Raw genomic sequence first — 16732 nt, forward strand, 5'->3', positions numbered from 1 at the left:
AGTAAATATAGTCCACCTGTATGTAATGTATTCTCAGTATAAATACAGCTGTTCTGTGAAGCCCTCAGAGGTTTGTTAGAGAACCTTAGAAAAAAAAAAGCGGCATGAAGACCAAGGAACACACCAGACAGTTTAGGGATAAAGTTGTGGAGAAGTTTAAAGCAGGGTTAGGTTATAAAAAAAATCCCAATCTTTGAACATCTCACAGAGCTCTGTTCAATTTATTATCCGAAAATGGAAAGAGTATGGCACAACTGCAAACCTACTAAGACATGGCGGTCCACCTAAGCTGACAGGCCGGGCAAGGAGAGCATTACACAGAGAAGCAGCCAAGAAGCCAATGGTAACTCTGGAGGAGCTGCAGAGATCCACAGCTCAGATGGTGATAATCTGTCTACAGGACAACTATTAGTTGTGCTCTCCACAAATCTGTCCTTTATGGAAGAGTGGCAAGAAGAAAGCCATTGTTGAAATAAAGCCATAAGAAATCCTGTTTGCAGTTTTTGAGAAGCCATGAGGGGGACACAACAAACATGTGGAAGAAGGTGCTCTGGTCAGATGAGACCAAAATTGAACATTTTGGCCTAAAAGCAAAATGCAATGTGTGGCAAAAAATTAACACCCTGAACACACTGGCCCAGATTCAAGAAGCACTTGCGCGGGAGCAAGTGTGATTTGCGCCGCGCAAGTACTGATTTGCTCCCATGCAAATTTGCGGCTGATTCTGTAAACCAGTTAAGCCTGAAATGCGGCCATTTTCCCGCGCACGCAGCCTAGCTGTTCCTGCGCAATTTTCGCGCAATTTTGCGCGGGGTGTAAGTTGCGCCTTCATGGAGTTCCCTCAGCGAATATGCAAATTAGGTACTGCCGATGATTCAGAAACATGCGCGTGTGATGCGCATCTTGCGCTGGAAGCGCGCAAGCTTTTTTCCCTGGGCAAACTTGCTCCTGTTAAAAGCAGGGGCAAGTTAGCAAAAGATGGCCAAATGTCATCTGAAGGAGCGCGCAACTTCAGCAGCACCTAGACAGACGAGCTGAACAAGCAGAGCACCCACATTTTCGGGACCTCACATCTGTGCACCAACATGCCAGGGGCAGCTATGGTTCTTGATATTCTATTGACTGAGCCGACTCGTAGGAGGGCACGGGAGAGGATTTACAGAGGGCGCTACAACCTTTTTCAGATGAGTGATAATGAGGTGTATCGCATGTTTCGCTTCAGCCCTGAAATCATCCTTGAGTTGGTAACAATCCTGCAGGATGACATCAGCAGCCCGACCCATCGGGGACAGGCAGTGCAGCCACTGGTGAAGGTAGTGGCAACCCTTCATTTTTTGTCAAGTGGCTCATTTCAGCGCACAGGTGGAGTGGTGGCGGGGATGTCCCAATCCAGCATGAGCAGGTGTGTGCACCAAGTGATCCCTGCAATACTCAGACGAATGGGCATACAATTTATCAAACCAACCACGTCTGACCTGCGGCAGAAGGCAATCAGTGATTTTTATTTATTAGCCAGATTTCCACGCACTGTGGGTGCAATAGATTGTACCCATGTGGCACTACGCCCCCCCCCCCCGGCTCCTCGAGCATATCTACTGCAACAGGAAACATTGGCATTCGATAAATGTGCAGATGATTGTGGATGCACATGGCCTCATATGGCATGTCCGTGCCAAACACCCAGGGTCAAGCCATGACAGTTTTATTTACCGACACAGCCCCATCCCAACCGAGTTTGACCAGAACATGTATGGAGACAGCTGGCTGATTGGTGAGTGACATGGGTGTCAGGTATGACTGCCCCCCCCCCCATGATGCAGACATCACAAGGGGCACATGCACGACTAACATCCTCCTGTCTTTTCCCTTCCAGGTGACTCTGCATATGCCCTGGGACCTCACATGATGACCCCATTTCGTAACCCTCAAACACCAGGAGAGGAAAGATATAACGAAGCCCATGCACGTACCCGTGCGGTGGTGGAGCGCACATTTGGCATCCTTAAATCTCGATTCAGATGTCTGGATAAATCAGGGGGGACCCTATTGTATTCACCCAACTTTGTATGCCAAATCATCGGGGCATGTTGTATTCTCCACAATTTTGCTGAGAGAAGGGGCATGCACATTGAGCTATGCAATGACCTTACCCCCGGACCACGCACCCCCCCCCCCCCCCAATAAACACTATCGGATCTTCTGAGGGAAGAGCAATCCGGAACGGTCTTGTGGAACGTCTCTATGCACATTAAACACACCCTGATCTTGTCACAAGTATAATGCTTGTATGCACACCACTGTGGTCCCTAGCACACACACGACACATGCACCCCAAATTGGATTAGACCCAACAATACCCCATGGTATTAGGGAGCAGCAACGCCGCGTCAAGGCTCCAATTATGTTGCTGTCCATTCATACACCTTTCACATGGCAGAGGGTGACACCCCTTTTCCAGCAGGAGTGCCACCCCCCCCATTCACATACCAGTCACACTGTAGTATACACTCCTCACCGTGTGTAGGGACTACAAATAAATATAAAAACTCATATCCTGAGCATATTAAAGAAAAAAAATCTCATACCCTGAGCATATAGAAAAATAATAAAAAAATCATATTTTGTTGAAAAAAAAAATGTAGACATAAATTTTTTTTTTTGTTTTTTTCTTTGGGCCAAGGGTGCCCCGGCTCCGGCTCCTCAATCTCCGTGGTGTGGAGGAGGCATGGGGTGGGGATGGAGGGGGGGGAGGAGGGGGGGAGGAGCATCAACCCCTACTTCCACACTCCTTGCAGGTGGTGGCTGCATGCCCTCCATGGCGTTGGCCAGGCGGGCAAGGATGGTGTTGGTCTGGGCCAACATCCGCATTTGGCGGGTGGTGGTATCCCGCTGATGCCGGCGGGTAACTCTCGCCTCCTCCTGCACTGCAGCGGTGTTGGCCTGCACAGCAGCGGTATTGGCCTCCACCGCAGCTGTCATCCTGCTTAACAAAGCTGGTGTGGTCTCCAGAGCCACCAAGCAGGTGACTATGGCCTTAGAGTTGCCACTAATTTCCCCCAGGCTCTGTGCGACATGTTTGTCCCGGTCCTCATGCAGGGTGAGGGCATGCTGCATAGAGGTGGAGGTGGATGCCATGCTGTCTGCCAGACGACGCACCTCTCCCACCATGGCCCCTATATGGCGGGTCTGCAGGGCCTGCTCCTCCAGCAGACCGTCACGGAGGCTGGAGGGTATATGCCTCGTTTTGGACAGAGCCTTCCTGGGAGGAGAGGCTCGGCCACGTACAGAGGGAGAAGGGGAGGGGTCCACAAGGGAGGGGCTTGCCCTGGAGGGGGATGATGTGCTGGGCGGGGGGGTGGTGGGTTGCACAGGGATGGTTGTATCCTCCTGGAGGGAGCCAGAGTCCTCCTGGATGAGGAAAAAGGAATCATCCTCCAATACCACTTGCTCCTCCATACTTGTCCCCGGTATGATCTCCTCCTGGACCAGCATAGCCAGAATGTCCATGGGGCCTGACTGGACCCCTGGCTCTGGTATGGATGGGCTGGGTCGAGCCGCAGCCGAAGACGGCCCAGCTTCATCCTCATCATCATCACCACCTGTGGATGACACCAAAACGAAATATTTTGCTGGTGCAACACACTTCTCACATGTTCACTTGTACCCCCTCCCATGATGCACAGCAGATATGAAAGAAAAATAATACTTACATCTTCACTTCTACCCACAAATATGTTCACTTGTACCCCCTCCCATGATGCACAGCAGATATGAAAGAAAAATAATACTTACATCTTCACTTCTACCCACAAATATGTTCACTTGTACCCCCTCCCATGATGCACAGCAGATATGAAAGAAAAATAATACTTACATCTTCACTTCTACCCACAAATATGTTCACTTGTACCCCCTCCCATGATGCACAGCAGATATGAAAGAAAAATAACTTACCAGTCCCCAAGTTCCCAACAGTGGAGTCGTACCCTTCAAGTCCCTCCACCTGCTCCTGCACGAACGTTTGTGCAATAAGCTGCTCCTTCTGATTGAGCCGGATCATACATCGCAGCCCACCTCCCGTGCCACCGGTATGTTTCCTGATAAGAGCCAGTTTTTCACGGACCCTGCGCCTCATATCATTTAATTTCTTCTGGATGTCATCCCAGGTACGCACTTCATTACCCAGGGCCACTATCTCCACCGTGAAACATGGTGGTGGCAGCATTATGCTGTGGGGACGCTCTTTCTTTCATCAGGGACAAGGAAGCTGGTCAGAGTTAATGGTAAGTTGGATGGAGCAAACTACAAGGCAATCTTCAAAGGAAAACCTGTTATGCCGCATACAGACGGTCGTTTTTTGTGATGAAAAAAAAACGACGTTTTAAATCATGAAATAAAACGACGTTTTTGAAACATCATTTTCAAAAACGATGTTGCCTACACACCATCGTTTTTTCACAATGCTCTAGCAAAGCGAGGTTACGTTTCACCACTTTTTTCCATTGAAGCTCACTTCATAACTAGCTTCTGGGCATGCGCGGGTTTAAAAACGTCGTTTTAAACGTAGTTTTTTGCTACACACGGTCAATTTCTGTGAAACAAAAACGACGTTTTGAAAAACGACCAAAAATTCGAGCATGTTCGAATTTTTTTTTGGTCGTTTTTTTGAAGACATAAAACGACGTTTTGCCCACACACGATCATTTTAAATGACGTTTTTTAAAACGTCGTTTTTTTTCATCACAAAAAACGACCGTCTGTACGCGGCATTAGAGTCTGCAAAAAACTTGAGACTGTGGTGGAGATTTACCTTCCAGCAGTGATAAACATATAGCCAGAGCTAGAATGGAATGGTTTAATTCAAAGCATATTCATGTGTTATGCCGCGTACATGCGGTCGCTTTTTGTGATGAAATAAAACAACGTTTTTTATCATGAAACAAAACTGCGTTTTTCAAACTTCATTTTAAAAAACGACAATGCCTACACCCCATCGTTTTTTCAAAATGCTCTAGCAAAGCGCGGTTACGTTCAGCACGTACGACGGCACTCTGTTCCATTCAAGCTCGCATCATAACTTGCTTCTTAGCATGCGTTTTGAAAAACTACATAAAAAATTGAAGCATGTTCGAACTTTTTTTTGTCGTTTTTCCATAAAACGACGTTTTCCCCCCACACGGTCATTTTAAATTACGTTTTTAAAAATTTTGTTTTTTTTTCATCACAAAAAACGACCGTGTGTACATGGCATTAGAATGGTCCAGTCAAAGTCCAAACCTAAATCCAATTGAGAATCTGTGACAAGACTTGAACATTTTAGTTCACAGATGCTCTGCATCCAATCTGACAGAGCTTGAACTATTTTTCAAAGAAGAATGGGCACAAATGTCACTCTCTAGATGTACAAAGCTGGTAGAGACATCCCCAAAAAGACTTGCAGCTGTAATTGAAGTGAAAGGTGGTTCTACAAAGTATTGACTGAATACAAATGCATGCCACACTTTTACATATTTATTTGTAAAACATATTTAAAACCATTTATCATTTTCCTTCCACTTGACAATTATGTGCCATTGTGTGTTGGAATATAAGATAAAATCCCAAAAAAATACATTTACATTTTGGTTGTAACATGACAATTTCAAGGGGTATGAATACTTTAAGGCACTGTTGTGTGTGTATATATATATATATATATATATATATATATATATATATATATATATATATAAATACACACACATATATATATACATACACACTGTATATATATTTGACTGGGTGGACCACTTTTTTTTTTGCAGTCAATCTATGTACTGTAGAATGATCATTGAACAATGAAGTCTCCATGTTTCCCTAAGGAAAGCTTTCCTTTATGATAACCATGCAAACTTCTGTGGCAATTCTTAGGTTTACTCCAAGGTGCTCTCTAATTCAAAGAAAACTCAGTAGTCCTGCATCTACAGTACTCGGTCTTTGCCAAAAGCTCATTATGACTGATAAATGAGGACAAGGAACAAACATTGGAGAGATTTACTAAAACAAGATCGCTCAGAATCTGGTGAGGCTGTGCATGGTAGCCAATCAACTTCTAACTTCAGCTTATTCAATTAAGCTTTGGCAAAACATTTTTGGAAGCTGATCTTTGCAGATCGTGCACGCTCCAGTTTTAGTAAATCAACCCCAGTAGGAAATCACAAGACACATTGAATTAATTTAGCCAACACTTCCTACAAAACAGTAGCTGCTAAACCCATAATACTTTTAGTCTCACTTCCTTTACAGATTCCAGTCCAACTTCCTCTTTTTCATGTTTTCAGAAAGTAACTGCAGCTTTTCAGTGGTGTAATCTCACAACAAGCTGTGTAAAAATGTACACTTTTCTATAAGAAGTATACCAAAACAAGTGGTAAGCATTCTGCAAAATCCTGTTCAAAAAGTTGAGATTGTTTTTCTGATATTTTTATTCTTTTGGCCGATTTACAGGAATTTCTAGGAGCATCATATTTAAAAATGGCGTATATATAGCAATTATATATGTAATTTTGTTTTTAATCAAATCAATTTTTTTGTAATTTTTGATTGAACTTCCTCATGGGAAGGACATAACATTGCAAATCTACTATTACCGTATATACTCGAGTATAAGCCAAGTTTTTCAGCACATTTTTTGTGCTGAAAATGCCCCCCTCGGCTAATACTCAAGTCACCTTTTTGCACCTGATCTCCCGAACCCAGTACCGGACAGCCGTAGGTCCCTTGGACCCCAAACTTGGCACACATATAGCCCCAGTTCTCCTCTACAAATGTGTGCAAAGTTTGCTGTCTGGGGGAGCACCAATTTTTCAAAGCCGGGCACCCCTTCTATATACTCCCATGTTAAACATAAGTCTAGTCATGGACACAGTGAGGTATCGGCACAGTGAGGTATGAACACAGTGAGGCATCAACACAGTGAGGCATCGACACAGTGAGGAATGGGCACAGTGAGGTATGGGCACAGTGAGACATGGGCACAGTGAGGCATGGACACAGTGAGGCATGCACATGGACACAGTGAGGCATGCACATGGACACTCTAGGCTTATACTCGAGTCAATACGTTTTCCCCGTTTTTTTGTGGTAAAAATTAGGTGCATTGGCTTATATTCGTGTTGGCTTATACTCAAGTATATACGGTATATTATATACTGTACATACTAGTTTCAGGTGTACAGGATAACCATATACGTGGACAGTGATAACAGGAGAACATCAGGGAGAGAAGAGGTTTAAACTTTCTGGGTTAAGAGAAGAGAAACATACTGTACCCAAGAAGAAACTAGGTAATGTCTTTTGAGTAATATTACTTTTTCAGGTATTTCGGAGAAAGGGAGTGATAAAAATAACAGATTTCCCCAAGATGATATGGTGTAGTATTAGAAGGATGAGGTGAATTAGGTGTGGCGGAAACGTGGTAATGGAGGGTGTACTAGCTAGCCTCTGTGTAAAGAGTGCAAAAAGAGGGTAGAGGTTAGTGGGGCAGGGGTAGGTAGTCTTCATGCCTCTGGCTACTGACTTGCCATTGAGTACAGTATAAGATCCATGATATCTCTGTAATCTAATGTCAACTAAAAGTCTAACCAGTTATTCCATGTTTTTTAAATGCAGGATGACATTTCCTTGATGTGGGTGATTAGCTCCTCCATGTATGCTATTGACTCATTAACGAGTGGGTTTCCTCCATTTAAAGGGGTATACTTCAGCATTTATAAGATATTTTATATTCTAATTAGTATTTTGTAGCCAATTTCTTTATATATTTATTACACATTAAGGATCTGTATTATAATTATATAATTTTGTGACTTTGTTTGGAGTTCCACTTCCCAAGCACGTACATAGGGAGAAATGAAGTAATCTGATGATACATTAGAGATGGAGTATGTGAGGGAGAGGCAGTGGTTCACTTCTCATGCATAGATTTTCAAATGTGGTGAGGGGATGATTAAAATTGTGAGAAGTTTGTAGAGAGAAAAGAAAATGGGCAAGTTGAAGAGCATTCCAAAGCATATTTTAATCACTTCAGCCCAGATTTGGCACTGAGTCGCTCTGACAATTGCGCGGTTGTGCAACGTTGCACCCCAAAAAAAATTGACGTCATTTTTTCCCACAAATAGAGCTTTCTTTTAGTGGTATTTGATTACCTCTGCGGTTTTTAGTTTTTGCTCTATAAACAAAAAGAGAACAACACTTTCCTGGTGCCTCCATGGCAGCATACCAATGGTTGTGGCTCCGCCCTCGTCCAACCCACAGGACCACGTAACTCTATAAAAGAAAGAGCTACTCCCCCCCTCAGGTATTCTTTTTTCTGTCCTCATCCCTGCAGGATCACAGATCAGCCCTGCCTCACCGTCATATGGTGTAACCATTGCAGGTTCATGCTCTCCTGCAGTATGGAGTCCCATTACTTGGACTGCTAAATGCCTCACATAAGTATGGGAGCCCGTTTTTCTGTGGATCTTTTTGGGGCCCGTCTAAAAACATCCAGGAGCATCTCCTTCTCCTCTGTGGCTTTTGGCTGGCTATTTTGGGGCAAGACAACACAAGGTACCTTTTAGAGCCTACAATAGCATTTCAATGTTTTTTTGCCTCACCCTCTTCATGTCTGCTGACATTTCATCCATGTGCACCTGATTTTGAATCCATGTGCACCTGATTTTGAATCCATGTGCACCTGATTTTGAATCCATGTGCACCTGACAGTGCATCCATGTGCACCTGACAGTGCATCCATGTGCACCTAGCAGTGCATCCATGTGCATCCATGTGCACCTGACAGTGCCCCTGACAGTGCATCCATGTGCACAGTGCATCCATGTGCACCTAGCAGTGCACCAGACAGTGCATCCATCCATGTGCACCTAGCTGTGCATCCATGTGCACCTGACAGTGCCCCTGACAGTGCATCCATGTGCACAGTGCATCCATGTGCACCTAGCAGTGCATCCATGTGCATCTGACAGTGCCCCTGACAGTGCATCCATGTGCACCTAGCAGTGCACCTAGCAGTGCATCCATGTGCACCTAGCAGTGCATCCATGTGCACCTGACAGTTCATCCATGTGCGCCTGAGGCCTCTTCCAAGTGTAACTGGCACTACCTGTGCGCCTGACACTGCCTTCATGTGCACTTAACACTGCATACATGTACACCTGACACTGTCCTGTGTCACCTGACACTGCCTACATGTGTATCTAACACTGCGTCCATATGTTCCTGGTGCTGTCTCCATGTGTACCTGGTCCTACCTCCACGTGTATCTAACACTGCAACTATGTGTACTGGCGCTGCCTCCATGTGCACCTATCACTGCATACATGTACACTTGACGCTATCCTCGTGTGCGCCTGACACTGCCTCCATGTGGGCCTGGTGCTACCCCCATGTGTGTGTGCCGGAATGCCACCCTCCTGTAGGTTCATTTCTGGGAGCCGTTAGTGGCCTGATTCTACCGCCGGGTGCGTTGCCATTTCCTTCCCCCTCTCTTCCTATGCGGGCGCTTCGCGCGCGTCTCCCAACACAGCTTCATCATCTCGGAGGGGCGGAGTCACAGCGGAACGTCACGGCGCATGCGCAGTAACCTTTCTGAGGCTGAGCGGTGGCCATTTTGGTACACCCTGGCCGAGATTGTCTGTCTTAGATTAATGGCTAATTTAAGTCTGACAAAAAAAAAAAAAATACATCTTTAGGTGTCTGCTTCCCTTCACCTCCCTCTTATAGAGCTTAACCTATATACTGATGATGTGTAGGTGTGTATGTATGTGTATGTATATCTATGTGTATGTGTTTACATGTGGGTATATATACATATGTGTATACAGTATATATTAATAGTATTATTTATGCCTTCCTATACTTTACGTAATTAGATTTAATCTTAGTCCTAGCCGCTCTGATATACAATGCCGCATCAATAAAGATCCTCAACATACGCTAGGTAAGGGCTGCAACATAACAGGTAAGTTCCTTCATTCAAAGAGCTTATGGCATATGGAAAACACTCCTTTTTGTTTGTTTCCGCAGCCCGCACCGAGAACCACCCGCAGGGGTTCTCTAGAGGGGCATACCTCCTGCAGTGACTGAGGTCACCCCAGCATACCCCAAGCAGGCATGACATGACTCTGCACATCCAGGGGAAAAGGCCTGTTGAGTTTGTGGGGAACAAACCTTACTGGGAATATTGGCGTGTGGTCCAAAGTCTGTCTACAGAGGAGAAAGCAGTAAAGCGCTATCTTTTCTCCAGACCGGTTCAGAAGCTGATTCGCATCACATTGTGATAATTTTATCACCACATTAAAAGACACGATTCCGTGGGAAGAAGATCCGGTATCCTCTGTCGATTCCGTGGGAAGAAGATCCGGTATCCTCGGGAAAATATTGTTTTCCTCACCTGACGAATAAAGCTGCAGCCGTTACCTTTACGAGGTTAGGAGAACGAGCGGCGATAAGTGGGGAAAAAATGCATCGCCTACAATCAATGTCTCAAATTTTCTGTCTGCTGACATTTCATTCATGTGCGCCTGATTTTGAATCCATGTGCACCTGACAGTGCATCAATGTGCACCCGACAGTGCATCCATGTGCATCAATGTGCACCCGACAGTGCATCCATGTGCATCCATGTGCCCCTGACAGCGCATCCATGTGCACCTAGCAGTGCACCCGACAGCGCATCCATGTGCAGTGCCCCTGACAGCGCATCCATGTGCAGTGCCCCTGACAGTGCATCCATGTGCACCTAGCAGTGCACCTGACAGTGTGCACTGGTGGAAGCAGATGCTCAGCTCCTTGATTCAGATCAAACTTTAGGCACATCGGTCATGACATTAGCCAGGAATGCAGCCATCAGTGTCCGTGGGTGCTCCCCCAGAGCCATGCTATACTTCATCACAGCCAGAAGGGCATTACGATAAAAGCCATGGTCGGCGGACCTATCTGCAATGCATTCCTAGTGTCGCATCCCATATGATTGAAGGCCTGGTTCGGCAATAAAGAAAAAATTCCCCAAGATAGGAGAAGAGAATTTGCCTCGCGGGCAGCTACCAAACAAAGATCAAGAGAGGAGGCTGGGAAGGCTCACAAGCCACCCTCCCAAATTGAGCAATCCTAAGACTCGTTGTCAACGGTTGAGAGCCAGAAGTCCTTTTGCCCCCCTTATCCACCGGTCCGGTAGTAGCAAGACTCAGGCTTTTCTGCCTACGTTTGGGTGGAAAACTGCACTGGTCCATGCAGCCTCCACGGTCCTTCAAGGACTTTTTCTCTTCTGGTGATTCAAAACCATCCTCCACCACTTTCTCTCCGACCCACCAAATTCCGATCTCCAAAGACAAGAAAGAAGCTCTCTTTCAGTCCAATCTTTCGCCTGGGCTCAAAGTAGGCGATTTGCGCCTCCAATCCAAATATCTTCCCTTTGGAATTTCATCCCAAAACCTTTTTACCAAGGTTTTAGTAACCATCCTAGCTTCCTTCTGGGAAAGGGAGATCAGGTTCCTACATTTCTTCCAGTTCGAATGACTTATCTACTCAGTCTATTGGCGCTTATGCACGCATCTGGAAGCTTTATTTAACACCCCGAAGAAGCGACACCGCCTTCAATCAGAGAGGATCCCTGAATTTGTACAGAAGGTGGACGAAGTGAACCAGTTGGCATCTACAATCTCCACTAGGGTTTTTTCTGGCACAATGGAGAAAGGGGCATTTAAGACAAACAGTTATCGGGAAAGTCCAGCCTTGGTAGTGGGCATGACCTCCCAACCTCCTAGTTCACGGCTTCCTTGACCCATCTCATGAACCATTCTTGCATCTGAGGCAAGTCATCTGGGCTGGGGGCTGACACATCACCTAGAGAACCAGTTAGTACAAGTAGGATGGCGGCTCAGTTCGGAAAGAATCTCCGATATCCTAGAGCTAAGAGTAGCATGGATGGCGCATCTAGTCCCTCTTCTTGGGAGCAAGTCCATGCTGGTTCAGACAGACAAGGTGGCAGTGGCCCATGTTCAAAGCCAAGTCGGGACGCACAGCAGGTCTCTGACCCAGCGAGGTGCCCCAATTGATAAATAGACCGAGAATAATTTGATTAATCTTCAGGCTGCCTACGACCCAGCCCCAAGATTCAGCTAGCCGTTCGCCTTTTTCAAGACCTTTTAACAGCAACAATGGATGATCACTAGGCCTGCAGATTTTCCGTTGGATATACCAACAAGGGGGTACTCCCCATTTAGATCATAGAACTTCCAAAAGGGATATGTTTTCCCTAATGATTACTCTGAAACTGCCTTTTCTCCAGCTCCTGACGTTGGTGAGGGTTGCTATCCTGGCAGTCACGCTATTCTGGCAAAGAAGACAATGGATTTCCACTATTAGCCAAATGGCTCGGTACAGTTCCCACACGCGGACAACCTCCTATATCAAGACGACTTCTTTCACCCACATCCAGGGATCCTGGACATGAAGGCCCGAAGGTTGGGCAGAACAGACTGGGTGACCTAATTTGCTCACATGGTTTCACCCAGACATTATTACAGGCAAGAGATTCATCCACCTATGCCACCTACTAATAGGTTTCGAAGGAGGTTCACAGAACTGGAAGAATCCAGCCATTTCAATTCGCTAGGTCCTGGGGGTCCAAAAGATTCTACTCTTTCTACAAACTTGTCTGAACTTAGGCTTAGGTCCTAAAGCACTCTGAAAGTTCAGCTTGGAGCCTTGTCAGCTCTGACGGGCGAACACTAGGCACAGAGTCTTCTCGTGGAGCGCTTCCTGAAAACAGTCAAAGACTACGCCCTCCCGGGAGGACCCACACCCCATATGGGTGTCTGACAGTTGTCTTAACAAACCCTTCCTTTGCTCCCACTAAAGAGTGTGCATTGGAAGACATTACCTGGGAACCTACCTTGCTGATTGCTATCATGTCAGGGCATAGAGCGTCCGAAACGCAGCCTCTAGGGGCACAGAAATCCTACGTCACTTTTTTCCCAGACAAGGTAGTCCTACAGCCTATGCACCGGTATGCCCCTAAAGTACCTGCAGTCTACCATCTTAGCCAGGAAAGGGTTCTCCCGACCTTCAGAGGAGACCCAATCACCTCAAACTACATGGTTTGGATATAGCCAGATCCCTGAGGTGTTACTTAGAACTAACACAACAGTTTCGCAAGGATCAATGTTCATTCGTTATTCCCAAGGGCGAAAAGAAAGCAATGTCGCCTTCCAAGCTAGTCCAAGGACGTATCGTGCTAGTTGTCTCCCAGCCTGTATGCTGAATGCGCTGAATGCTCACGAGGAATCCTCAGCAGGATTTGGGCTGAGGTGTCTCCTGAAACAATTTGCAGGACGGCTAGTTAGTCGTCCTTCATTGCCTTTGGGTCGCACTATAGCCTAGATGCGGCAGTCCTTATCTCCCAAGACTTTGGGAGGAGATTTTGAACTATCAGTTTGGTAAACTCATTTGATTATATTATTACTGTACCCTCCCTGTAAGCGAGTTAATAACCATTGGTATGCTGCCATGGAGGCACCAGGAAAACGGAAAATTGAATACTTACCTTTCCGTAATTTTCCTTTCCTGGTGCCTACCCATGGCAGCATACACCCTCCCTTCTGTAATCCTTAAAGTTCTGAAGACTAGTTACAAGAATACCTGAGGGGGGGGAGTAGCTCTTTCTTTTATAGAGTTACGTGGTCCTGTGGGTTGGACGAGGGCGGAGCCACAACCATTGGTATGCTGCCATGGGTAGGCACCAGGAAAGGAAAATTACGGAAAGGTAAGTATTCAATTTTCCGTTTTTGGAAAAAAAACAATATTTTTTACTTTTTGCTATAATAAATGTCTCCCAAAAATGTATAAATACACAATTTTTTTCCTCAGTTTAGGCCGATACGTATTCTTCTACATATTTTTGGTAAAAGAAAATCGCAATAAGCGTATATTGACAAAAGTTAAAGCGTCTACAAAATAGGAGATAGATTTATGGATTTTTTTTTTATTAGTAAGGGCAGCGATTTTTATCGTGACTGCGATATTATGGCGGACACATCGGACACTTTTGACACTATTTTGGGACCATTGTCATTTATGCAGCGATCAGTGCTATAAAAATGCACTAATTACTGTGTAAATGACACTGGCAGGGAAGGGGTTAACCACTCGGGGGCTAGGAAGGGGTTAAGTGTGCCCTAGGGATTGATTCTAACTGTGTGGGGGGGTCTGGGCTACAAGTGACACGACTAGACATGTGCACAACAAAAAATGTCGCATTTTTTGTTCCGTTTCGTCTCGTTACGTGGATTCGTAAAGATTCGTAATTTCGTAAGACTCATGTTTTCCTATTCGGACCCGTTCGTATTTTCGTAACAGTTTTATTTTCATTTATACTGAATGATTCGTAATTCTGTCTAATTTATTTTCGAAATTCGTAATTTTGTTAGATAATTTTCGTTTAATGGATTCGTAATTTTGTACTTTTGTAAATACATAGCAACACGCGGCTAATCCATATTAAGATATGCTTTCTCTTAAGCCCCGTACACACGGTCGGACTTTTTTGCCAACAAACGTCAAAATGAGCGTTTTCCAAAAAATCCGACCGTATGCACGCTCTATCGGACAAACTTTTTCGGTTTCAAAAGTCTGGCCAACTCCCTTCAGACAAAAATCCACGGAAAAGTTTGTTTGAAGTCCGATCGTGTGTACGAGGCTTTACACTGTGCAATGTGACTCAGCACAAAAGAGATAAGCTGATTGGCTAAGATATTAAGTAAGATACATCACTCACTAACTACACTGCCCAGTGCCCATTCGAAAGAACGATACAAGTACACAAATTTACGAACAGACAAAGAAATGGATTTACAAAACACACAAATGAAAATACGAACATACGAATGAAAATACGAACAGACAAAGGATTTAAAATACGGAATGCAAATCGTTCATTATAGATGTAATTTTCGTTCTTTTGCTTTTTTCGGTGTTTCGTATTTTAGTAAGATTGTCCAATCATACGTTCGTATTTTTGCTTGTTCGTTATTTTGCTTATTCGGAATTCCGTAATTTTCGTATTTTGGTTCTTTCAGCTTAATCCGAATGTACGAATACTAACAAATTCGAACGAAAATCCATTCGTTACGAACGGGAACGCACATGTTTAGACACAACAGTGATCACTGCTCCCGATCACAGGGAGCAGTAGATCAGTGTCCTGTCACTAGGCAGAACAGAGGAATGCCTTGTTTACATAGGCATCTCCCTGTTCTGCAGCTCCGTGACACAATCGCGGGCACCCGGCGGACATTGTGTCCGCGGGAACCACAGTCACACTAATGGAGCCAATAAATTGAACCTCTAGCATTAGAAAATATGAGTTAGTTGAAGATGTACCATCATCCTAATATTCAAAGAATAAATTAAGGGTTCAGGGAACCCCCGTAGACCCTGAAGCACCAACAGTAAAGGTGGGCGGGGAGGACTATAGCGGTACTTGGTAAAGTAGATACACTCAAAATCGAGCTATCACTGAAATAAGTTTAACAAAATTTATTGACATAGTATAAAAAACAAGAATTAAAAACAGAACATATATTGGTAAAAAAAATACACAAGACGTGACGGCAAACTGATCACCAGGCGTGCAATCCCTGGAAGGGAGTTTCAGGTGAGAAGTTGGGGTCACGTAATGGACAATCCCGAGTCTCTACTAGTTTTGCGATTGATATCGCTTCGTCAGGAGACAATCTATAAGTTAAAAACACATAAATTACAATAATATCAACAATATATACAAGTTTATCCAAGAGGTGTGTAGGATATACACCCTCTGGAGTACATAGTGTAACGTTTAGTAGAGGGATTAAGGGTCACTAACAGTGGTGTATCTAGGGTATGGCAGCCATGGCAAGTGCCATGGGCGCCATATGAAGGGGGCGCTGTTGAATGGCTGGGCAGCAAGGCACTTACCAGGGTCTGAGGGTCTCTTCTTCCCTCCTCTCGAGCATAGGCAGGATCTCCTTTTCAGCACCTTTGCTAATGGACAATGGCAGCGCTATCCCTGCTGCATTCAGCCACAGCCCTCCCCTGTTCTCCCAGGCTCTCCCATTCCATCTGGTCGGATTGGCAGCGCACAAAGAAGAAGGAGGAACATCAGTTTCTCCCTCTCCTCTGTGAAAACTGAGGCCTTAAGTGATGAAGATTTCATGACTTCCAGTATTGGTTCTGCATTTACCTGGCCTTGGAGGGCAGAGGAGGGATCAGGGGTCTAATAAACCCCAGATTTCTCCATAAAGAGGAGATGTCACTACCCAAGGTATCACAAGGGATGATAAATATCACTCGTTTTGTTAGCGTTTTTTTTGTTATGGTTATCTGAAAGAAGGTTTTCAAATGTTTCGACGGGGGCGCAGTTTCAGTGCTTGCCATAGGCGCCATTTTCACTAGATACGCCTCTGGTCACTAATGGAGCTGGCGGCGGCGCACGCGTGCCCGCAATGCCACGATTTAAAGGGGACGTACAGGTACGTCCATATGCGCAGCCGTGCCATTCTGCCAACGTAAATAGTCGTGCAGCGGTCGGCAAGGGGTTAATTAGCGTAGACCCACACAACCATGTTTCTGTAATGCATGTTACATGCGTTTATTCATTGTATGGCAACCCAATACACCTGCGATGTGGTGTTCTGTATCAGAAAATTACTGT

At 45.2% G+C, this 16732-nt stretch overlaps 1 protein-coding gene across 1 annotated transcript in view; it reads right to left on the reverse strand.

Annotated features, from left to right (window-relative positions):
• The window catches only part of LOC120943118, an 89559-nt gene that overhangs the window by 14314 nt on the left and 58513 nt on the right, over positions 1-16732 (reverse strand). The gene's annotated exons all lie outside the window — the stretch shown is intronic.

Source organism: Rana temporaria, chromosome 1 (genome assembly GCF_905171775.1).
Source record: "Rana temporaria chromosome 1, aRanTem1.1, whole genome shotgun sequence".
Classification (NCBI taxonomy): domain Eukaryota; kingdom Metazoa; phylum Chordata; class Amphibia; order Anura; family Ranidae; genus Rana; species Rana temporaria.